Genomic DNA, 25226 nt, shown 5'->3' on the forward strand with positions numbered 1-25226 from the left:
TATTTATTCCATTCAGCACAGCTAATGGCGACCGTAGATGGTTCTTATGCACAGGTTGCTCATCGTGATTGTCCGGTCGCGAAGCAAGCACCTTGAAGTTTGGTTCAAGTAAATGTTCGCAGCTCAAACCGTCCAAGCTGATCGCTCGCAGAAGTCACGTGCTATTTTCATTTCACGGCTTCCATTTTCGACAACACTGTGAGCTCTCCTTCAGTACATAAGCAATAAACAAAGCTGTCTTTATTGGCACAAGTTTGAGCGCAGGGGACGCAGACGCCAGAGAGTCGTGAGATGAATATATACCAGCCATGTGCCGCGTGCGGCTTATCCAAAATATCACCAATACTTGATAATCTATTTGGTAACAATACCAATAAAAGTAACATTTGTAACAATTTGGAAAAATTGGTAACAATATGAAGCAAAACTGACAGTCGTCGATGTGAAGGCCACTTTGTAAATTTTTCGTACAACATAACGCGACTTACAGTACCCAACATCAATACTAATAATAATAACAATAATCGGCTCACAGGAAGAAAAAGGCGCGGTATCTGTCACACTCGCTCTGTGGATACCTGAACCGCACCGTAAGGGAAGAGAGGAAGGTGGAAATCAAAGTGGAAGGATAGAAATGGGAGCCGTATATTTGGCTCACAGGAAGGGAAAGGCGCAGTATATGTCACACTTGCTCTGTGGACACCTGAACCGCGCCGTAAGGGAAGGGAGGAAGGTGGGAATGAAAGTGGAAAGATAGAAAGGGGAGCCGTAGTGGAGGGCTACGGAGTAATTTCGACCACCTGGGTATCTTTAGCGTCCGCTGGCATCGCGCAGCACACGGACGCCACTTCGCTTCGCCTCCATCGAAACGCAGCCGCCGTGGTCGGGTTCGACCCCGGGTGCTCCGGCACAGTAGTCGGGCGTCTTACCACTGCACCACCCCGGCGGGACATCAAATATGTCCATCTGAAAGATCAATGAGATGGCTCTCAAGCATTCCATAATCATAAAATAACGTGTAGTGCATTTTTGTCAAATACTCAGGCTGTATCGTCTGCATCAGTAAATATTGATGTAGAGAAAGCTATGGTTATTATATCGATAATATAAGGAGCAGTGAACACATCATCTATCTGTGTGATGGAATAAAGCAAATGCATATTTCAGAACTGCTTGACCGCGTTCCAGTATTCAGCCACTTTTTCGATTCGATTACCAGCTATGAAGCGCGGGATTTACTAACCTTCGATATCGCATCTAATTGTTGACCTTTAAAATAACAATACGTTTATAAATTATTTACTGTACTTTTTTTTCAGTCTGTTACATCAACGGCATAAAATCTGCGTTAGTGTAAAATCGCCCTGCACACGCCGCTGCCGCACCAATGTTTTTCAGAGTGTTTTAGAACTCAACTTTTTAAAACTCAATACCTGCTTTCGGCGTAAACTTCGCATGCTCTGAAAAGCAAACGAAGACCGTCTTTAGGTGCGAAGTTTAAGGCTGTCGAATTTTTTTACTGTCCGGCAAGCGCCTTGACCAATACATATAATAAGTAAGACGGATATAAAACCATACTTCTCCTTAATTTTAAATTTTTATTCACTTTTAGTTTGGGAACACGTTAAATAACCAAGTAATTCCTTCAGGCTGCTACGCACTGCGAAATTGCTTATCCCTTGTTTAATGCGTACTAACAATTTTTTTTTCGGAGTTAGCTTGACTGCCGATGTATCATTAAAGCATTGTTCCTTAAGTTTTATTTTCATCCTTCAAAATATAAAATCACAGGGAGACTGGTCCCGAGAACGAGGTAATTAAGGAATGACTATCCATCTCGCCGCATCTGAAGTACTCTCCTCTCCTCCATAGATATATCGCTTCCTTCGCAAACATTCCCGGGACACTGAAAAATATTCCCAGCAATGTTTTAATCACCTTATTTCCTTTTGGGAGACCATCGAGACATGTGTGTTTGCCTGGGACATGAATCCTGTTCGGTTTTCTTCTCTGTAACAGTAGCGCGAAGTTCCGTTTCCTGTCTCCTCCGACAAAAAGTATGGGCTTGTTGGGATTCTTTTCAAGCCTTCAGTTGTCCATAGCCCAGTTTGTTTTCACTTCCATATGATTAGTCTATGCCCATATTTTCATGCAATTTGGATCAAAGTCAATGTCTCAGTTAAAATCCGTTCGCATGCACTGCAACTAATGCGTGTTTTTCTTATAACTCACCAACTTCCATTTAGCAATTTTATGCTCTTCTTGGTCTTGAAACTCAATTCGAAATTTCATATAGAGGTGCTGACAGGTAGAGGTCTACTGTGCACTGAAAGCAAAAGCCCCTGGAGTCCCTGTCTACGGCGCCCACCCACACATCCCCCTCCCTTATCTATCAATAAAGTTTTTGAGTTAGTCAGTCAAACCCGTTCAACTTTGTAAAGCACTGACAACTCTTTCCTCCTCTGCTAACCCTCCATTTTTCTTCTCCGTGAGCTCGGCGACACGTTGGCGCCACGTTCGTTGATGCAGTCTGCACCACACAATAATCGTCAGTCAGGCTGGCGATGTGCTAGCGCCAACTCCAGAAGGCGTTTCGAGTGTGCCTTAAGGCAGAGACGGCCGACTTTCGGCCGCGTTTTGCTAAAAAAGCTATTTCGCTTCCACCGAAATCGAATGAAGCCTTCCAGTTGACTTCATTAAAATGACGTAATAATATTTAACGGTAGCCGCACGTCCATCATGCCAAGTAAGCGGAGAAACACGTCGTATACGAGTAGGTGACCGTGATTCGAAGCGTCGCTGCCTTCCTGAATGTGGAGTATCGTATTCGCTCAAATAGCGATTTAACATTTTACATTAGAGGCACTGAAAAACGGCTTACGCACAGTTAAGAAGGGCAACCACACACGCGCTTGCCGGTTGTACAATCAAGCGAAAATCCACAAGATCCACAAGAGGCGGCAGTTCTATCAAGAAAAAGCCACGAGTGAATAAACTAGCGTCGAAAGGAACCCAATTGCCAAATTAGAACCTATAGTACTTCCATTTTTTTCTTTTCTCAACAAAATGTAACCTATGCAATGTAGGCAGCAAACGCGACATGTGACGCATTACGCTCCGGAACAAAAGGAAAATCATTAGAGAAGGAGCTGACCACCGCCCCACTACACACAGCAACTGTTCAATTATTGTACCTTTAATGAAGCTGCTCCTCCTTCAGCGCTTCAATGTAATACGACCGCGCCCACAACACGCACGCATAAGCTCACGCACGAGTACACACACACACAGATACAAACACACACTAATACGCACGCAAAACATGTCGCCGCCTTCGGAAAAAAACCCCAACAATTTACCGTATAGCTCCTGGCAATATAGTGAAAAACGGCGACCTAAATCAACTAAGCTCGCAAATGGGTCGCACGATTTAGTCCTTTAGTAAAGCCAAAGTCCCTCAATACTTTTTTTTCTAGTCACGAAAATCCTCCGTAACGATATGGGAGAGGTTCATATACCCCTCGCGCCTGCCGCGCCGCCAGTGGGCACTAAAGGGTACCGTTGAAGAGCTCAGCATTGTCGGGACCGATCAGAAAGCATCGCAGCTGGTACGAATTTCAACGTCTCATGTTATGCTGTGCGTTGACATCATGTAACTTGTGTGCTTGGAACCCTGCCGAACACTTGCTGCGTACCAGGATGCCATTCCGGCTACAAAGGTGCGATCGAGAAGGTCTCGTCGTTTCGCTTCCCTGCTGACAAGGAGCTGTCGGAAAAATGGAAGCGTGCAATACCGCGGGAAGAGACTGCAGTGACTTGCATTTCGATTCTAAATATGCGCGTGTTTGTGAAAAGCACTTTCACGCCGCGGACATCATTCGTGTCGAGGAATTTACTGTGAACGGCGACGCAGTATCACTACAACGGGGGAGGCCAGCGCTCCAGCCTCACTTTATCCCAAGGATTTTCGAAGGCCTTCCAAGTTATTTAACAATTGTCTAAACCCCGTAGGCTGTCCCCTGTAGCTCGAAAACAGAGGAGACCGCGGCGGTTCCAAATTTAGTGATAACAGAGGAAGCTCAGCTTTCTCAGTTTACATTTTACGCGACGTAAATAGCGATATCTGTTTGTACAAAGCTAGTAAACAGTCGTAGCGCGGAGGTGCAGCAGTTGCCATCGGTGCATTCCTGGGAAAACATCGCGAACACTCGCGATGTGAAGAATCTTGTGCTCTTATCTTTAAGCATTCGTCTCTCGAATTCATGACTATAATTGCATAACAAGTGGCCGAAAAAAACTTCAAGCAGAAATCAAAATCAATGCAACGGGAGCCGTAGCAGACGCGCGCCGCGGCTGTGGGCGGGCTCAAGAGAACACTGGGTCGGCGAGGACAGCTCAGCACCGCGACGACGTACAGGCCGATGCGCGCCCGACAGCTCCGATTTCGACGACGTGGTGGTGGCACCGTTGGCACTGTAGCCTGACATCGGCACGCCGCTGACCATTACCATAGAGCTGCAAGGGCAAATAAAGCAGAGAATATGTGTTTGCTAACGATCTGCCAACCGATATTGGGTGACGAAGGTCTGTGACTGCGCTTTAGCGTAGCGATCACGCGCTACGCGTTCAACACGGACTATGGTGGCGTTTTCGCTTGCGTGCTGCAAAGTTTTGCGATCGGTGAGAACAGCGTGTAGGCAGAAAACAATTAAACGGTGCTGCGGCTCGTTTAGGGGGGCCAGAGTGGGGCTAAGTGTGCCGCAACATTATAAATTTCATTCATACCAGGTTCTATGCTGTGCAGTTAGTTTCACGCCCGGCGTCTGCTCCAGTGAGGCATGCGCTTATATTATTAGCGTTGTCTTCGTCTCTCGTGGAATTGCCTAATGGGGAGCACATCCTTACGTCACCTAATATGACAATCATAAGACAATTTGAACTTTCAACGGCAAACAAAACTAGACATATGACGGTCGGCTGCACCACCGGCAGCGGATGCATGCCCTTCAGTGCCCAACTGCGCCTCTAGCGGCCAGCGCTGACCCTATATGGCGGGAGTTTCGTGACCAGAAAAAAAGTATTGAGGTACTCTGGTAAAGCTTTAAGCTTCAGTGGCCTAGATCACAAAGTTCTCTGGCGTCAAAAACACAAAGTAATACTTGCATTCTGCATTCTTTTTTATTGTACTTCTTCTACAAGCAGGAGAGAGAAAGAGGCACAGAGCAGAAAGAACAAAAATTTTCAGGTAGATAAAATAGTCAAACACTGCCCTATCGCATGAGCGTGGACATCGTGCTCCAAACAAATTTATTTCTATCGAATACACTACACACTGCAGACCTCACATCTTTACAGTTTCCGCAGCCTTGGCTACCTCAAGTCCATGTGAAGTCGTCGCATAAAGCAATTTACAATGGTTCAGAGATCGACGCGCCTGACGCAATACAAAGGGGGGAATCGCGTAGTCAAATCAAGCGTGACACGAAGAAAGAACAATTTTGCAGATTAAACACTATACATATACCTCACACAGGCAAACTTTCTCCGTTAGGAATAAATGCGCTCGACCGATGCAGGCAGACATGTCGTCCAACCGCATATCGTTCGTTGAAGGCTCCCTCGACAATCCTGTTGCGTCATCCATAGCGAACCAACTCATCACGGCTGCCTAAAGCTTCAAGCCGTGCGAGCTGCGAACGTTTACCGTGTGTGCAACATGACCGTAAAACAACCGCAAACACGTTCATTGTCTCGCAAACCAGAATGCGCAGACTACGAATCCAGCGCGTCGCAACTTCTGAGTCAACGTAGATGACAGCGCGGTGGCGAGTTTTGGTGTGCTTTTTGGGAGGACCAAAACGAAAATAAAAACATTCTTGAGGCACTTAAGACCGAATAAGGGCGACAAGGTGAAAGTCTGTAAGGCAGGTTATACTGCAATGTTTATTCTACAGAACCCCACCGATCTCAGTGCAAAACAGCGGTTTCTTCCATGCCGGATTCTAGGGGAGTAGCGCCACTCGGTGACGATGGCGCGTGCTCGTTGCGCCGCTTGGTCTGCATTGCTGGTGGTAGATGGCCTGCGCCATGCTTCCTCCTAACACCAGTGGCCGGGTGAATAAATCGGCGGTGGAAGCTAGCAAAAAACGACTGGAAGATTGGTGGCTTAAAAGCAGAGATGTGACATAATGTTACTAATGTAGAAACAAAAATTTAATAAATCGAATGATGTTTTAGTTAACCAATCTAAAACAATAATTAAGATCTAGGGAGAAAAATGAGCATGATAGCTACTGCTACCACCCCGTTTCAAAGGGGACGCTCCTATATTCCATCCATCCATCCTGGAGACCGGGAAAAAGGTGTCGTCGTCGCGCTCCTACATTGCCATGGAGATAGCAGACATGCTGGACAAGGAGAAGTAAGATATGTTTCTCACGTGCCGGCGTGAAGTAGCCAGTTAACACGCACGGCACAGGGGTACGAGTTTGATTTTCAATAGATAGACAGCACCCCGCCGATATCCAACGGAATTCCGCTGACTGATCTCACGAAAGCGCGCGCTAACCAATTTACCCCCCGTGGCGCTGATCGCCCACACTATAAACCTGACAGCAGCGCCGATGAATGCGGACGTGTCTTCAGGCAGCGCAATGAAGCCTCGTCTGATTAGTGCTTCCAGCTGACTGTATCTACTTTATTCACGTGACCAACATTACATTTTGAATAGTTATATCCAGGTGAATGTTTGCGAGCGTTTGCAGAGGTTACAACGGCCCGAACTGTCTTCCGCCAGAGACTCGAAGAACATTCGCCAGCCGCTTTCAACACTCCTTGGCAGTTAGGGTCACAGCAGTATTTTTGTAAGTTGTGTGCTCGCCCTCTATTTATACGGCTTGAGAAATCATTGACTTCTTGTCACTATGGTTGGAACTACACTACGTCGATATTATCATTCAATAAAGCTTCTGAAGTCGTTCCTCGCAATCGCTGAAATCACACTCGCGTATTCTATGGATCCGATTTGTCTACTCGTCGCGGAAGGGGGCCGGTTTCAATTATTTTGGTCTGACACAATTGAATGTTCTTCAAAAACACGGTGATATTTCAACAATGAGGTGAACTTACTCGTGCTAGTGCCGCTTCGTTTTCCTTGGCAGCTCCGTTTTACTAGGGCAGGAAATCACCGAGACTTTTCTCGCCCGTCTGTAATCAAAACGGCATGCCGAAACATAAAAAGTGCTCAGTTTGGTTTCACGCATAAAATGACATTATCAGAATAAATCAGGTGTCAAATGAATAGCTTAAGGGCTTTATTTTGGTTCACTACAGCGCCCGGCCAGCTTTTCTAACGATGTCATAGCCGCTGTGCACTGTGGCATTGCGATGCCGTAGCCTCGAACGCCATTTGAAGCTGTACTTTAGCATTATGGAGAAGTTTCGTGTCCAGTGACTATGAAGGACTGTGCTATAAATGCTACACATTAGGGGAGAGGGGAGGAGTATGAAAAGAGGCCCATGTAAAGAACGAAAAAATGTTCGTTCCTTTCGTCCCCCCTAATTCTGTATCAGTTTCGTTATTTTTTAATATTTTACACGCTTTCAAAACCCATAGGCGCTACAGAAAGGAGCGGTGAAATTAATAACGTCATTTCCAGTAAAAAGCTAAAAGTTATATTCAACACAATTCATATAATGAGAGCAGTTTTTATATCCTTTATTATAAAATTTCAAGGACATAAAAGATGAAATAAATAAATATGAAAAAAGCACGCACCGAAACCAGAGTTTATGGCAGGCAAAACCCAAATGAAGATAAAATGGGCAGACGTACACCCAAGAAATAAACTTGGGAAAAAAATTAATTGTGGTTCAACTCTGGTTAACCCTAGTTGAATCGCGATAGCAACGGCGGAAATTCTTTTGCCTGCTACACTATTCCCCTAACACGCCCTATCAATATAACGTGCTACATTGTTGGAGACACTATCAGTATAAGGTGCGACATTATTGGGGACACTTAAGCTCAGCCTTTAAGAGTATGACGAGAGAGCGTAAGCGACCAGCGCACATATTAATGAGAAGGGTTCAATGCTGCTGAACCGAATGTGGAGCGAAAGCATTAGCTGCGGGTGACCGAGCGTGTTTCGTCTTCGTGTTCTTCTTCTTCGTCTTACCCTTCTTCTTCTTCACCTTCTTCTCATTCGTCTTTTTCGTCTTCTTCGCCGTGGCCATGACCGACCAGGCGGCTCCAGGCGGGCCACCGCCTATCTGCGACACGTCCTCCTGTCGGGCGGCTTCTAACATCATTACGGACCTGACCTCCTACTACCCCGTTGCTGCACCTCCTGGTGAGCTTCCGGAGTCCGACCCTGCCTCCCCATCTGCCAGTCTCCATTTGCAACTCGATATTTCTCAGCTGCCGGGAACCCTGGGCCTTCCGCCGCAGTCGACTGCGGACTCGGAGTCGCCGACGTACAACAGCTTGGAACTTGGAACGGACGCTGACGCCATGACGGGTCCATGAGCAGATCGTTGCGGCTATTCTGGACAGGGATAACAAGATTGGTCCCTCAACTAGGGCACTCCGCTTGTCTCTGGTCTGTGGGCTGTACCGCCACACTGCGCACTTCTTCGCGTGTGCTGTCGCCGAGTTCAACCATTCCCAAACATTTCGGACCTCTTTGGCTCCGCGAGATCGTAAACTGAGTTCCCTTCAAGCGTGGCTTGCTGGGATGCCTACTAAGGACATCACGGCTGCAGTGCACGTTTCCGGCGGGAAGCGAGAGTCCCAGGTCTCTGGGACATATGCTGCTGCAATGAGTGGCTCTTCAATATCTCCTCTACAGGCAGACGCAGCCATTGCAGCCCCTGCTGCGACCACTGACTCGAGTGGGTATCCTGCTTCCGAAGATTCCTGCACTAATCACCAGCCGCACCAGATGGTGTTAACTTCTGCTGCATTCTCGGACCACGTCGGCAACGAAGTGGTGGCTCTCCTCAAAACAAGCATTGATCCCGACGTCGAAGGTATCCGGGCTGTTACTCTGCGGGCCTCTCGTCACGCCGTGACGGTTACCTCCAGGGATCCTGAAGCCCTCCATCGACTCAAGTCTGCTATCTCGCGGAAGGAGGCCACGAGGACCTCCGTCAACGTCCGAATCTCCAAGCAGCGGAGCCCGCACTTTCGACTGACCGGGGTTAACCCCGATATCAGGCTGGAGGAGCTTATCTCTGCACTCAGCCATCGCAACCCGACTCTTCATCTGGACCCCTCTTCCTGCAAGGTCAGGCTATCATTTCTGCAACGCTCCGGACAGTTCGTTCACGTCATTGAAAGAGACCCATCCGCTTTTGCCCGTCTCTGCAAGGCGCGTCGAGTAACCTAGGGTGGACTCCCGTCGAGGTGTGCGAGGACCTGCATGTACTTCTGTGCACATTTTGTGCACAGTATGGGCACGCTTTGAAGAAGTGTAAGCTGAGGAATGACCCTTAGAAGGCGCGTTGCACCCGTTGTGCGGGGCCGCATGCCTTGGCACCTTGCCCGAGTTCCATCCGGGATCCCAAAGTTAAGTGCGCCCCTCGGGCTGCCGCCAGTCGCCCATCAAATCATCATGAGGGACAGGTGTCATGCTCTATTTTCAATGAACGCTTAGACAAGATCCGCGAGCGAACTAAGTATGGGCCATGTGCGGAACATACGCACAGCGAAAATGGCACACAATAAGACGACGCGTCGGTCTGCACCTCCGGCACACAGTCTGGCAATGAAACTGCCGTCGCTTCAGACAAAAAAGGGCATCTCTACATTTCTACATTCAGAACCACGCAACTAGTCCAGATGTCATAGACCTTCAGGAAACAGGCTGCTCGCCCACTTTGACCGGATACAATACCACCTCCCTATCTGCACGCACTGCGATTCTCGTCAAAAACACTCTCACGGCCATAGACCATACACTCAGCAAACAATTGAGCATACGCTCACTGAAATACTTCCGCCTACACCAGACGCCCCCCCCCCCCCCCCCAGCCTTTTCATAATGAACGTTTACGACCCACCCCGAGCCAAAAGACACGGCTTCCTCACATTTGTGGCCGACATCAAACGCATATCTGGGTCGCGTACACTGATAGTACGTGATTTAAATGCTGGCCACAGAGCCTGGAGATACCTTAAAAACACTCCCAAGGGCACATGTCTGTACAACGCTTTTATGCAACACTCCCTCAGCCTCATCACGGACCCCAAAGCCCCTACCAGAATCGGCACTAGCACTACCAGAGACACCATCCTAAACATTTTCGTGAGCAATTAGTAGTAGTCACTAACTAACATTCGCTCTCCAGTTTTCTACAACTTACTACCAGACACACTGGGCAGCGACCATTATATTATTCAAATTCCACTGCAATATGAAGCAAAACAGTTCACATGCAAGACCCAGCATCCCACTAATTGGAAATACTTTCGTGAGCAATTAGCAGTAGTCATTCCCGAGGACAGCGATCTCCCATTGGACGCCTAGGTACATAAGCTCCAGTCTGCTCTCAAACGCACAACTAAACACATCAAAAACACTCCGCCAGCACCCGAAATTGATCTTCATCTTTTGCATCTCTGGGAGGCAAGGCGAAGCCCCGTTAAGAAATGGAAAAGACATCGACACAACAGAAAACTCCTCCTGCGAATCGCACATATTACCACCGAGGCCATAGAATATGCAGCCAATCTGGTAAAATCCAACTGGCGAAACCTCTGCAACAGCCTTCAGGGTACTTTAGGCACACGAGAAACTTGGAATATTCTTCGAATCCTGCTCGACCCCACAACCACCAAACACACAGCCATCAACGCGCACCGACTCATTCACACTACAGCACAACAAGGCACAGACATCCTTCAATACCTAACACAGCGATGTATTTCGCCCCCTCCCACGTTCTTCCACGCCCCCATCCCCTCTCCCATCTAACCCAAGGCTGGATGAGGACATAACCACTGCGGAGGTGCGGGCCACCCTCGCCCACATCACTCATAGCACCGCACACGGGCCCGACCAAATTACATACAAACTTCTTCGAAACCTCGATGATACATTTCTCTCTCAGCTCACAGCTTACTACAACCAACACTGGAGGGAGGGCACTTTGCCAGCCTCTTGGAAACAAGCTGCAATCAACTTCATTCCTAAGCCCGGAAACCCCCTTTCCTTAGACAACCTACGCCCTATTTCTCTCACAAGTTGTCGTGGCAAACTTTATGAACACGTAATCCTTAGAATGCTTCAACCTGAACTCGAATCTACCGCCTTTTTTTGCTCACTCTCAATTCGGCTTCCGCCCACATCTCTGCACCCAAGACATTCTACTGCACCTGACAGAGACCATCCTAAACAATACCCTCCATAAACATGCCCCACGGGCCATACTTGCACTTGATATACAAAAGGCATTTGACAACGTTAGCCATGACCACATTCTGCCTACCCTTGCCACAGCTGCGGGCTACGCATCTGGCGCTACGTTGAGGCGTTCCTAACCAAAAGCACGGCTCATATCACACTCGGGTCCTACACCTCCCCGATCATCTATTTACTCAACCGAGGCGCACCGCAGGGCTCAGACCTCTCACCCATCCTCTTTAACATCGCCTTAACTCCCTTAGCCCGGATACTCAAAACTATACCTGACCATCAGCACGAAATATACGCAGACGACATCGCACTATGGACTACTAAGGGTTGCCCTGGCCAAGTTGAACATACTTTGCAACTCGCTACAAATGCCATCCAGAACATACTTTGCAACTCGCTACAGGAGCTCAGATTTCTTCGTGTGCACCGCAGGAATCTTAGCTCGTAGTCATCAAGCCTTCCCCACGTGCCCCAACTATCACCGTACTCCTTGACAACGTTCCGATTCCCAAAGTACCACGGCTCCGACTGCTGGGTCTCCACATTCAACAGGACACTAGAGCCACCCACACCATACACCTCCTGCAGCGCCAAATCAACCAGATCACACATCTCATTCGTCGCATTTCTAATCGCAGTCATGGCCTCAGTGAAAAAGACGCTTTAAGACTCGTAGACGCCATTATCGCTAGTCGACTAGCCTACCACCAAATTACCAAAACACAACTCAATACACTAAACGTCCTACACCACTCAGCTGCTAAAGCTGCCCTTCATTTACCTCGTCATACCAGTACGATTCGGCTCCTTCAATTAGGCATACATAACAATGTTGAGGAGCTCGTAGAGGCGAACCTCTCCAACCAACAACGTCGACTCCGCACAACACCTAAAGCACTCATCTCCTGCGCTCAGTGGGCTACAATACCCCTGATCCCTCACCTTACACTCATATAGCCATCCCTCCGCATCTGCGGAGCCTCCTCGAGCTCGAGCCCCTCCCACGAAATATGGATCCCGAACACCACGAAGGCCGTCGCGCAGCCCGTGCCTCATATTTTTTCAAGCAGTACTCTACACGCCAGGACATCATCTACACGAATGCTTCACACAATCGGACATTCCTCACATCTGAACTGCTCTATTCGCGGACATTCGCCGCTCGACGTTCAATGCCGCCTCCATCCATTGCACTAGCATCACCGAGGCCGAATGCTTGGATATTACACTCGCTATTGCACACATCAGTGAGTTGCAGACTCAGGACACCACAATATGCACAGATTCCCGAACAGCATACAGATATCTCCTGCGAGGAACCCTCCCACACGCATCTGCTAAAATATTATCTACTCTACCTACCCCTGCCGATCCCATCACCATCACATGGGTTCCTGGGCACGAGGACATCCCCAGAAATGAGCGCGCTCATGCATTTGCCCGAGAACTAAGCTTCCGGACGCTGGTGAATGGCCTCCCCAAACCTTCATTATACACCCCGATCGAACCTCTTGGCTACACTACAATTATTCACTACTATCATCGTTGCCGTGCCACGTACCAGCAACCACATCAAATGCTTTCTCACCTTGACAGCACATACTGGCGACAAATTCAGACACATTGGTTCGCATCTCTTCAATTTGCCCACACCTTTCATCCCATGGACTTCCCACCATACTGCACCACATGCAATGTCACCCCACCCACCCTCTACTATTACTTAGTAATGCCCATGTCCCATCCACTTTCCTCACGTCAAACACCCCATCCCCTCCTCCTGGCAGGCTGCCTTTCCAGCCACGCAACCTGCTGATCAGTTGTGACTGGTCGAGCGGGCTAAGTTAGAAGGAACAGCCAGAGGGCTCCTGGACTAAGAGGTCCTCCTAGGGGTGTTTACATTTTTTTATTTAAATAATTTTTTTTCTCCTCCTCCTTTTTCTTCTTCTACATCCTCTTTTTGGTCTTTGTCTTCTACTTCTTCGTCTTCTTCTTAGTCTTCACCTTCTTCGTCTTCGCGGTTTTTCAAGGCCGAACGTGGCCCTTCCTAGAACTACGCGACGGGCCGAAACCTGGCGTAGTATTGCTATCGCAATAAAATCAATTATACGAGAAAAAAACCAAGTGGCAGAAATTACGAGTGAGGAAAGAGCACAAAGCTGCCCCATTATGAAAAAATACAAAACAACGGTTAGAGCCAGCGTACCCAGAAGCTTGACGAGTTATTGTAGAGGGAAGGAAGAGGGAAGAGGCCGGGAGGAGGGAAGGTTTAGGGAACTGTGGGAAAGAAAAGGAGTCAAGAAAATAAAACGAGCAAAAAAAAAGAAGGGGGAGGATAAATGAGCTGAAGGCCGCATAACAGTAGTAGAGCGAAAAAAGTTTTAAATGGGCCAGAGAGAAAGAGTTCTGGAAAAGAAACAGGTAGGTACAAGGAAAATTATGTGTAACCAGTGAAAGAAAAGAAAACAAAATGGGGAGGTACCATCGCAGAGCAAAACATATCAAAGGAGGAAAAACCTGTCCATCTAACAGCCATTAGTAACAAACAAATGAAGAACATGAATGAAAAGAAAACACTACTATGGGTGCACACACCGCGAGAAAACATGTCTGAGGCCCACCAAGATTGGCCATTTGGGGCCTCTGACAACATAATACATGTGGCAGACTATGAACCATCGAGTCGAGATTGGGGACGATTGACAGAGCAAAGATGAAATGCGAACATCAGTGCGAATAAGCAGCGCACGAGAACGACGGGAAGAAAGTAAAGGGAAGTCTTCAGGGAAAACAAAGATTGGGTAGCCAGGAAGCTGCTTTACTATTTCCGCAGTGAGCGGCCAGGCGCATAGCTAGTGGAGGACGTCCCACACAGCGTCATCGCATAAAAAGGACGGTGAATAGCGAAGTGCGAAACGATGGAAACATGGGGCAAAGTGGCCGTGGCAACGAATGAAAAACAAGAGAACGAGGCGGAGGAAAGAGAGGTAAACCGAGAATAAAGGGCGCAAAAACAGACAAATGTCATAGTTGTCCGCGATCCAGGTGGATCGGACAGTGGTGCGCACGGCGGTGCGCACAGGAAAGCGAGTTAATCACGACGACCGCAGGTGGTCGCGCGTTGTGGCCAGAGAGGCGGCCCTGTCGGCAAGTTTGTTATCCTAGATAGCACAATGGGTACGTGCATGATATAAAAAGACAGGATGATGGAGTGAGATGGTGGAAAGGGTGCCCTTGATCTCTTGTATGCGGATGTCATTTAGAAAGAGAACAGATAGCCAGAAGGGCAAAATGTATTAAGTATATATGCGTAAGGGAAGAGGAGAGGGAGCGCGCTGAGCGTACCAACCAGGCTCATAAAACGCAACAGCCTCTTCAGAGAAGACGCTGGAGGCTGCCTCAAGAACCGGGCTGCGTTCCGCAACGCGCCGCGCAACGAGAATGCAACATAGGGAGCGCCCACAGAACGGGAGGTATAGGAACCGTCTCTAAGGATATCAATGCCGGGAAGGGAGGACTGAAAGGGAAAGTGAGAATGAAAAATAGATAATGCGGAGGAGATGCCAGAAAGGGATGGACGTACGAGGAACGAAATGGGGGAGAATATGACCCAGGTGGTCGAAATTATTCCGTAGCCCTCCACTACGGCTCCCCTTCCTCTCTATCCACTTTCACTCTCATATTCTTGGTTGGTTGGTTGGTTCATAGGAAGGGAAAGGCGCAGTAACTGTCATACTTGCTTTGTGGACACCTGAACCGCGCCGTAAGGGAAGGGATGAAGGTGAGAGTGAAAGTGGATAGAGAGAAAGGGGGGCCGTAGTGGAGGGCTACGGAGTAATTTCGACCACCTGGGTCATATTCTCCCCCATTTCGATTCCTCGTACGTCCATCCCTTTCTGGCATCTCCTCCGAATAGATAATGCGGAGATGGCAGAAAGGGATGGACGTACGAGGAATCGAAATGGGGGAGAATATGACCCAGGTGGTCGAAATTACTCCGTAGCCCTCCACTACGGCCCCCCTTTCTCTCTATCCACTTTCACTCCCACCTTCATCCCTTCCCTTACGGCGCGGTTCAGGTGTCCACAGAGCAAGTGTGACAGATACTGCGCCTTTCCCTTCCTATGAACCAACCAACCAACCAAGAACATGAGACGGTAGATAGGTGTGCCCTCCAAACGTCAAGGGATCCGTACCTTTTAACAGGCTATACGCAGCACAGCGGCAGGCCAGCCCTAAGAGGAGAGAAGATACCCGAAGAAGCGCCTGAAGCGCAGCCGTTCGAGTTGTGCGTAATGCTCCCGTAAAGCAGAGAGAAGGAACGCACTGAAGAGAAATGAGATTCTCACGAAGACGGGAATGAACGGGGCGAGAGCACCACGCGGGCGCGGCGAAGGTAAGGGCGGGTTGTATGGCCTGCAGAGAAAGACTGGAACGGTGCAATGAAAGAAATGATACAAGGCGTGATGTTAGCACATCTGCCTTGTCTCGCAAGAAATTAGCATGAGATAGAAGTAAAGGGGGTGGTCGGACACAACGCTTAAAAGTCTGAGCTCCTGTTTAAAATTGAGCGGTTGGCCCACAAAGCGCACGGCGGGGTTGCCCTTTTCTGTTATACCTACGCCGTTCGAAAACAGCATGCAAAATGTTTTTCTCCAATGAGATGGTGACACGGTAATGAGAGACCCGGCTGTAAATCCTGTTAAGAACGCCAGCACAGAACTGTTCGAGCTCAGGCATCAATACTCGAGGTTCATCTGCATATGCCTGTAGTAAGAAGCCAGGAGGCATCGGGTGCCCAAGAAGGTCCACGTTAATAATATTCCGCGAGAGAGCGGAAACAGGGGACCATGAGAGAACCCAAGAGTAGGATTGGCAGACACCTCTCTGCGAGTGGGCGTACAATAGACCACGCTGCGTTGGGAAAGGAAGGAACGCAAGAGGTGGTACAGAGTGGACGGAAGGCTACGACATCGAAAGTAGTGAAGGACAACGGGGTACGAAACGCTATTTGATGCAGCCTAAAAATAAAGAGAGGTAAGAACCACGGGCATGCGGGATGAGCGCAAGTATTCCAGAGCCGTTCGCAACGAGATGAGGGCTTGTATGGCTCTGCGCGAATGTGTAAACCCGAACTGGTTGGCGTGAAAATGGCACTTGGCATGCAATAATATAGACGACCATGTAGTAAGTACTTTAATAATGTACTCAGAATAGATTTTGTCGCGAAGTGTTTTCACCGATATCAATATATTGCGGTTACAAACGTGCGTAATTAAATGATTTTCATCCCTTCTGCAAACACGTGGATACCGTTTTGAAATTCCGAAAAATTCAAGTGTCTAGACAATCAGGATACCTTTGTGCCTATAACATTTAGGCCTAGATTGCATTTCAAAAACTCAAATGAGTCATGCATCTCTGAAAATTTCAAGAAGAAAACCTGTAGGCAGAAATTGAACTCCAAACTGAAGAAGTCATCTTAATATCTTTGCAGTTCTAGCGCAATTAGGGTATCTTTGCAGTTCTAGCGCAATTAGGGTATTCAGTGCGCACACGCAGTTTTTTTTTAAGACCCTTCATAGTTAAATTGTCCACGCATCTGGAGCTACTAAATTACCACATTGAATAGCAGATATTATAATCCCCCAAATTCCATCCGCTAGAGTTTTCGCTGAATTTTAAGTACGTATATCATACCGACCTTTCCATCTCCTCATCATTGTGCGATCACAAAGTTTTGTTAGCTATGAAACAGGATTTAGAAATTCTGAAAAGTCCATTTTGAGTGATGAAAATTTTGTGGAAATTCTACGAAAACGAAATGCCGCCCACTGACATTTTCAGGAAAGACGCGGATGATACATCCTAAAACGTCATCGACAAGCCGACAATCCAAAGCCGCTCAATGGAGGCGCACTTGGTGCGGCCCGCCGCGTCGCGCCTCAATGGCTGGGGAAGCGCGTATTGGGAGAAGTTACAGTTTCCGCCGTCATTCTCCGCGGGGGCGCCACCACTCTGGGACAAGGCGCCGCCGGCACGGACGAGCAGACGACGCGGAAGGAGCGCGCTGGCTGAGTTGGCGCGTGTTATCGTTTTGACTACTCAGCATAACAGCGTCCTAAGCGTATGCAGCACCATGCCAGGCAACTGCTGTGTGCCGCTGTGCACCACGAAAGCAAGAAAAGATCGGTTACCATGAGTTCCCGTGCGATTCAGAACGTCGAGCAGCATGGCTGAAAAACATATCTCGGGAGGGCTAGGACGGAAAAGGAAGCCGGTGGGAGCCGAGTGACAAGTCACTGGTATACTCACTACACTTCACAGATGACGATTACAGGAAGAACATAAAACTGAAGATCCTGCTTCCTTCAGCTGTCCTCTCCGTGTTCCCGAACGGCCCACATTACAAGTTAAGTTACTCACGCGGGTTCATGTTGAGCCAAACAACCTTGGAAAAATTAATGTGCGCAGGTCAATTGCTTTATTTTCTCCACTTCTTATAGCTACACTTCATTTCCTCCTGGACAACCCCCCCCCCCCCGTGTCATCCTGAAGCATGTGTGTTCCAAGATAGCTGCGCCACGATCACTTTTATGACAACGATATCAAAATGGTATGCCTTGCCCAACATCGCATAAGTGAAGCCATGGAGACACCAAGAGGAGCCGCTCTATTTGTCAGATGACGAGCGACTCTCTTGGTTAGAGTTGGGCTTTGCCATATTGAAGACATTCAGGTCCAAGGAGGCACGTCGAAGCAAAGGCTAACTAAGCAGACGTACGAAGCAATCAACAATCATGACAACCAGATCCACAGTGACGCAAATTAAGGACCTTCTTGATCGCATCAAGTATCTTACAACAATGTCTTCTGTGTGCCTTACTATAGTGCATTGCATTTAACCGAATCTTATTTTCAGCTTCCGATACGCCCTAAAGCAGGCTCTGAAAGCGGGTCTATAGTATCGCTTTTTAGCAGCCTAAGGCAATTCAAAGGCGGGAACGACAAAGTTGACGCAAGGGCTGCAGTTTTCACCTCGGAGAAAATACTGAAGGTACCACTAGCGAAAAAAATATATAATCGACTGATGTTATACACATTTTGCCATGCTTTGTGCAGGTTGGCATCTTGCAAGCATCGGTCTGCAAATGCACCTGTCAACAATAGGCAGCTATAAAACTTGAAAGTCGTACCTTGCCAACTGCCATATCACGTCTGCTGCGAGAGAGTTTTCGAGTCAGCTTGGATTCATTCATGTGTGGTGTCAACCAGCAGCTGGGATAGAGTTAGCACCGATTGCATTCTTGGCTGGTTACCTTGCACGTCCATTTGAAGAGAAAGTATGACTAGTTTTACAGAATCTCATGAAACATTTTTATTTATTTTGTTTTCAGTGCCTGGCCATGTTTTCATTATTTATATATTACCAAAGTTTAAATTACTTCTAGTGCTTACTTTAGAGTGTCAATAATTCTATTTTATTAGTCCCCATCCACTTATTAACTTTGTGCCTTGTGATTCCCGCAAAACCCTGGACTTATCAAAATTCTTGATGATGAATGCCTAAGGTATCTGAAAATCACCATGCACATTTGTTAGCAAGGTGATGAAGTGCCCGCAGGTCATAAGAAGCAGCAAGCTATGCAAAATTAATTTCATACCTTCTTCCCTATTTTGTGCAATTTCCGGAGTTTACTTTGCGAGAGAGAAGACCGCAGCCACACTAAGGACCTAACCAAACTAATGCGACCACTGCTGACCAACTGGACAGACAACATCAATCAGACAGTGGAAAAATCACGCTTGCACATAAACCTTTTTCGAGAAAAGTTATTCGCTTGTAAAACAAGCTTGCATGTCTTCTGTGCATCACGCGGCTTCATAATCAAACGAGAAAAAAATTGCCTGAGCCTGCGAGCGTGTCGTTGAACTGGCGGGCGTGTCGTTGAACTGGCTGTCTTGTGTTGTTTCTTTTGCAACAGTTTGTGTTAGCTAGTATGTTTTGGGGGTGGTACCCACTTGAATATTATTTCCAGTGAAAACGGGGGAACAGGCTGAACAATAATGTTGAACGCTACGTCCTGAATTGTAAGTTTCCAGAAAAGTGCACGCTGAATAAATGGCCCCAAACCATGTCTCGATTTCAAGATTGCAATATATAATAGTTACTACAGTGGTTGAAACGCAACTAAATGGGTGCGCACTCAGCGAAGCACACGACTGCCTCGTTCTCGGTGTAAACGGAAGACCACGAGTGACTTGGAAAAGCCTAGTGATGATGACTTGCCGGTATCACCTTATCAATAGCAAACATGCACATAATATCATCACATACGGTGTGAAACGCCGCTCATAATCCTAAATTGAGCAAGCGCCGACCACGCGGATGCCGAAACGAAAGCACAGCCACGGCCGCTGCGCGCAGCTCTCCGCCCGGACTCGTCCAGGAGCGGTGGCGCCGCAGCGGTGGCGATGAGAACTAGGCGCAATACGGCTCTTCTGGGCGACGCGACGGGCCGCACCGAAGTGCGCCTCAATTGAGCGGCCGTGCAAAGACACATTAGAATAACGGTGTGTTTCCTCACGATATCTGAAAATGGCCCTCTGTTCGCCCAAATGAAAAATAGGGGGCGCTTCTAGTCACAGGCTGGCGAAGGCGCTAATAAAAACGGCGTGCTTTATTTTCGCCACAACAGCGAGTGTGCCATAGCCATAGGTAGATCGACTTGGTGTTGCATATAGAACATACCTTCTTCGCCTTGGCGCTCATTACCTTCAGTTTACGATCTTCGGAAGAGTTAAAACAAGACTCTGGAAACGGCAACAACGACCTTGATATTATAAAGGTGAGCCGTGTCTGAAAAAAATTTTCATACACAGTGAATAAGCAGCTATCAGGATACTTGCCTATCCGACTCGAGCATATAATAAAGGAATTTATCTGCCATAGGCCGCGGTACTAAATGTTGCAAAGGGCAGTGAAAAATGAACGAATGTGGATATTTAACTACCTTATGAACAAATTAAGTAAATGCATATGGGTCCTCAAGCAAACCTTATTCAAAATGCTTTGCCTGTAAAAATATCTGAAATTGCCTTTTCTTGATATGTTGCGTTTCATTGATGGAGTTAAGTAGACATTTAAAAGGAGAAAAGATGCAGTTCTATAATTTAGATTCTCTCAGTTTAATTCGTGCGGCCGATGAAAAAAGCTGCAGATAGCTGTCATATCGAAGTGAGGGCCCATTTACAGCAACTTTTATGATACGGTCACGAGACCAGTTTTCAGTGGCCACAGTTCGTTTTCGAGCCTAGCCGACCCTGATGATTTGTGTTTTATTTTATATTATAACTTGCAAACACTTCTTTTCATGCTGCGGAGCACCATTCAGCCATCAGACTGTAGTAACCTCTTGACATACCACAAGTAGCACAATGTGGGCTATGAAGTTCGGTAAATGGGGTCCGCTGCGGCAGCCAGGTCCGCTGCGGCAGCCACTGGAACAGCCGGTCCAGGGCCCAAACAGGTGTTGCGGGCGCCTGTCGCGGGCGTACAGCATTTCTCTCTAATCGACCCATTTTCGTCCTGATCGAGCGTGGGACGGTCAAAAATAACCTGTTAGTAATAATTTAGAGAGGGGTGAGCAGCTTCTGAAGGCAGATGTTTGGATGCTCCAGACGGTCAGCCTCTGAATACGAAAACGGGACGGTGAGGATTGCACAAGGACACGCGAAATTTTGGCTGCCCAAATAGTCCTCTTAAAGGTTGACTGTAGTATTTGGGGGCTGGCCAGATAATGCTATCATCAGGCACCAAAATTTGAGCACAAATGTTTTCAATGCCATTTCAGTCTGCGCAGTACACCTTGAACTTTTTGGTAGCATTAAGGCGGTGTCGGCTCTCACATCGAGCTTATTTTTCGGTTGCCTACTTCAGCCTCAATGTTGGCTAGAAAATGTTTACTTCGGTGATAATGTGTATACATCGAGCTAGCTATCTTGACGTCAGGTAGAGCCGGATGAAACACGTACACGTAGAAGAAAAGTGGCCCAGTTATTGGGCGGACTGTATAGCTAGTTTCTCAACTTAAATAATTGCGCGAGAAAAGCAAGCATGTTCTTAGTGATTGTGCAGAGATGATTGCAATTGTTAGGTGAATAGGGAATAATTTCTCTTATGGACGTATATTACAGATGAGATCTATTAAAGAACAGGCTGCGCGAATGGACGGATGTGCGCTGGGGAACTAATCGCTACTATGGCCAGTTTACGATCCTCAGTGGCAGTCAAATTTACAGGCCCGTTTGGATTTATCTTATTTTATCACATATAGCCGAAGTATATGTCACATTTGCCCTCACGACACGTAGCCCTACATTGCCACCATACCCTCTACAGTAAGCCGGCGGCCGCTTTTCAGCCTCGCCACGTACTGCCACTGAGTGACACAAACCGGTTGTTTTTGACAGGGTGTCTCATTTGCTCTGGCGATCTTTCTTCACCCACAAATTTGAGTTGTATCTCCCCTCAAGCTCCTCACACAAAATAGGAATGCGCAGCATACGGGAGCTAAGCACCTTTATGGTAGCTGTGTTTTGTCTCGTAGGAGTTTCCTACACAAGCTCCATTTTCCCTAAAGTACGCAGCAAGAGGCCCATGTGACCAACATAGGTGGGCCGTTTTCGTTTTTTTTTTTTTTTACCGCGCCTATACAGCACTTACTAAATTGTTTGCGAGCTGCAACATTTGGCTTCATTACCATCATCAGCCTAACTATACCCACAGCGGGGCGAAGGCCTCGCCTAACTTTCTGCCGCCCCCTGCTACGCTTTCCTTCTCTTGGAATCCAGTTTGTTACCCTAAGCGACCATCGGTTATTCTCTCTTCTCCCTACATGTCCTGCCCATGCCCATTTCTTATTCTTAATTTCCACTAGAATGTCAGTGACTTGAGTTAATTCTCTGACACACACTGCACGTTTCCTATCTCTTAACGTTATCCCTACCATCTTTCTTTCCATAGCCCTCTGCGTTGTCCAAACCTTATCCTGTATAAGCTTTATCGTGTACAAAACGACTTTATCCTGGCATTCGCCCGAAGTTCGCCAAACGGAGACTCATGAGAACTAAGTGCAGCAATTGGGGCTTATTACGCCTTACAACGACGATAGGACCGCCCTTTGGGTTACACAGGAGCAAGAAAAATTAATTTGGCATTGCCCACTCATCTTCTACTGGAGGCCAACGTAGGTATTACAGCGATTGCTCTAGCCTAACATGCACGCGTGGCATAAGCAGGGACCCCGTTTATAGCTTTTTCTATGGTCTACAACTGCTCCTTTTGCTCATCGATACGCAGTGGTTGGAAAGTACCATCGTGAGGACCTGCGAATATATATATAGTTGATAACAAAGAGTTGTGTACGTTAATAATATTTTATTTCCTACCGTGTTCAGGCGAGTCGCACCACAGTCTGAACAGCGCCAAATACATTTATAGCCCCAGCCATATTTTTGCATGTTCTTGCAGGCACTTTGAGGTATATTTCTGCGAGCTTTGTACTCTGTTTCTTCAGGGCCAAAGGCATCTGGATGCGGCTTTAGCATTCTGTAACGTGACGCCTTCGCAGATTTATATCTTCCGGGAAGCCGTATCTCTTCGGTACTTTCTTTTCCGCACCGCGGCGTCAGCAATAAATCTCGTGGAGTTGGTACACTACGTCAAAATTGCTATATGTACATGAAAATAGTCTGCCGCACAGACAATGAACATGTGAAGCGCATTCAGCCGCTAATCTTTCAAGCACTACAGCACGCAAGTGTGCAAAAATGGCTGACCCTCTTTAATGGCGTGGCCACATTGATAGCGCCAAATGGCTCGGCGAAACTGAGGACAGTTTTCCACGCACGTTAAGGACCTTCCCAGATTCAGTACCAAAGTCTTGAAGTCTCTTTCGAGGTTTTGGACGTTTTGATAAGAGAAGTTTCGATGTCTCGTATGAGCATCATGGGCAAAAGAAAGTGTTTAACATATACTCAAGCCAGGGGCCCCAGAACGAGTCCGTTATCGCTCTTGCCGAAGAGATGAAGCGTCTCTTTCGCCGCGCTGATTCCTACTTGAATGGGTTACAGAAATGGAGCTAGTTAATTCGTGGTACAAGAGAACCACCTTTTAGATGTTTAAGCACTACCCGTCAAATATGACGCCGAATTCGATAAAGAGGCGAATACACCCGAACGGACTAAGTGCGCCCGAACCAGCCAATCACAAGCAGGCACTTGCAGTTCTCTGTGCAAGCTATTTGGGCGACACGCCTAATACCGAGAAGATCCAAATAAATCTTCTGCGGGGGATTCTTGGAATGAGCTTAGCTGGTTGCTGCCGCTTTAGCAGGAACCTAATATGACGACCCGCACAGACATGACAAAACGAAGTTAAACATACGCTCGGCTCCTTCGCACCGAATACTCCAAAGAAGGCCCAGACAATAATCTACACTCTGGCACTACGCAGTCATAAGTGCAGAAAACATTCCCCAAGTCCTTTTGGATGATAACCAACTACTCTGCGAAGCTTTCCTAATCTTCGAACGCCCGAACAATGATTGAGTTACGCGCCGGTCCTATAGGAAACACGATGCGTGCAGAACTCCCAAGCACTGCCTTATAGCCAGTCATGCTGTCCACATCGTTGGTAACTGAACATGCGCACATATAGGCATCCGTGTTTTTGTCACTGAGTGATCGAACAGCCTGTGCAGCACGGGCTACTGCAGTCCGGCCACGCTTTGCATCGCGATGCTGCAGGTATTCAGCGAACATGCACGAAAGTTGTAAGCGATGTAGGGTGAAATAAAAAGAAAAAAATGTTGAGGTGAGTTTGTTTTGACTTTGAAGATCGTCTATCGGCGCCGACACGCGGCACCACAACTTCTACGAAGAGAGCAAACGCGCTCTTGTGCTGGAGTCACCCCACAAAAATGAGCTCAGCTATGGCGCAGTGCAAAACAAAGAAAAAGACGGTAGCTATTAAATAACATCCTATAGTTTTATCGTATTTAAACAGATCATGGCGTGAAAATTGTATTGTGCGCAGATGGAATTGTGGAGGAACGAAGTACAAGATATAAAGGCTCAATAATGTGTTGTAGTCTGCACAAAGCTCGATTGGCTGCTCCGTACTCCCTTCCCATGAAACCTTGCCTGAAACAGGGTAGGCTCCACTACGCCTCAGCGGGTTTTTATGCAATACCTTACTGGACATTTCGGCTGAAAAGCCGCCGCAGCTGCTGTTCAGACATCATATAAAAGCTGTGGGAAATAATGCGGAGTGGATTGTATCTAAAGTGCGATGAAACAATTCTTTGTACCCGGTTCAGGACAGGGTTCTATTATTTCGCTTTAACAATTACTGTCAACCAACTGGTCAAGGTGGAAGCCAGTTGCGGTAGATTGTAATAGGCGGCATATGGACCTACAGTTCTATGAGCGTACATGCTGACACTAATCTGAGATGGATACTGCTCCTTAAAATTAGAGACAGCAAACAAGAAGACCTACAGCCGTCAGCTTGCTTACCATGAAGGCTCGAGGACGTGGCCTCAACGAATTCAATAGCCGCTCAGCGCTTGCCGCCGGGTCCGACAGCCTGCCATGGTAGCTAAAGAGCGCCAGCGAGCTTCACTGGCCCCAAACATGTCATGCAGCATGAATTCGGGAATAGCTGCCAGCGCTGAGCGATGTATATATCCGTCCAGACCACGCACTCGAGCATTCTCATTAAGTGTGGTGACGGCTGCACGAAAA

The 25226-nt window shown here is 47.6% G+C and overlaps 1 long non-coding RNA gene across 1 annotated transcript; it reads right to left on the reverse strand.

The window, feature by feature from the left end:
• Positions 1–847: 847 nt before the first annotated feature.
• Positions 848–20278, reverse strand: LOC146174544 (uncharacterized). The gene is made up of 3 exons (XR_014702276.1): positions 20170–20278; positions 7129–7206; positions 848–966 (listed from the first exon to the last, which is right to left on the reverse strand). It is a non-coding gene; the product is annotated as an uncharacterized LOC146174544 (long non-coding RNA).
• Positions 20279–25226: the final 4948 nt, after the last annotated feature.

This window comes from Amblyomma maculatum, chromosome 11 (genome assembly GCF_055883805.1).
Source record: "Amblyomma maculatum isolate TAMU_Amacu chromosome 11, ASM5588380v1, whole genome shotgun sequence".
Classification (NCBI taxonomy): Eukaryota; Metazoa; Arthropoda; class Arachnida; order Ixodida; family Ixodidae; genus Amblyomma; species Amblyomma maculatum.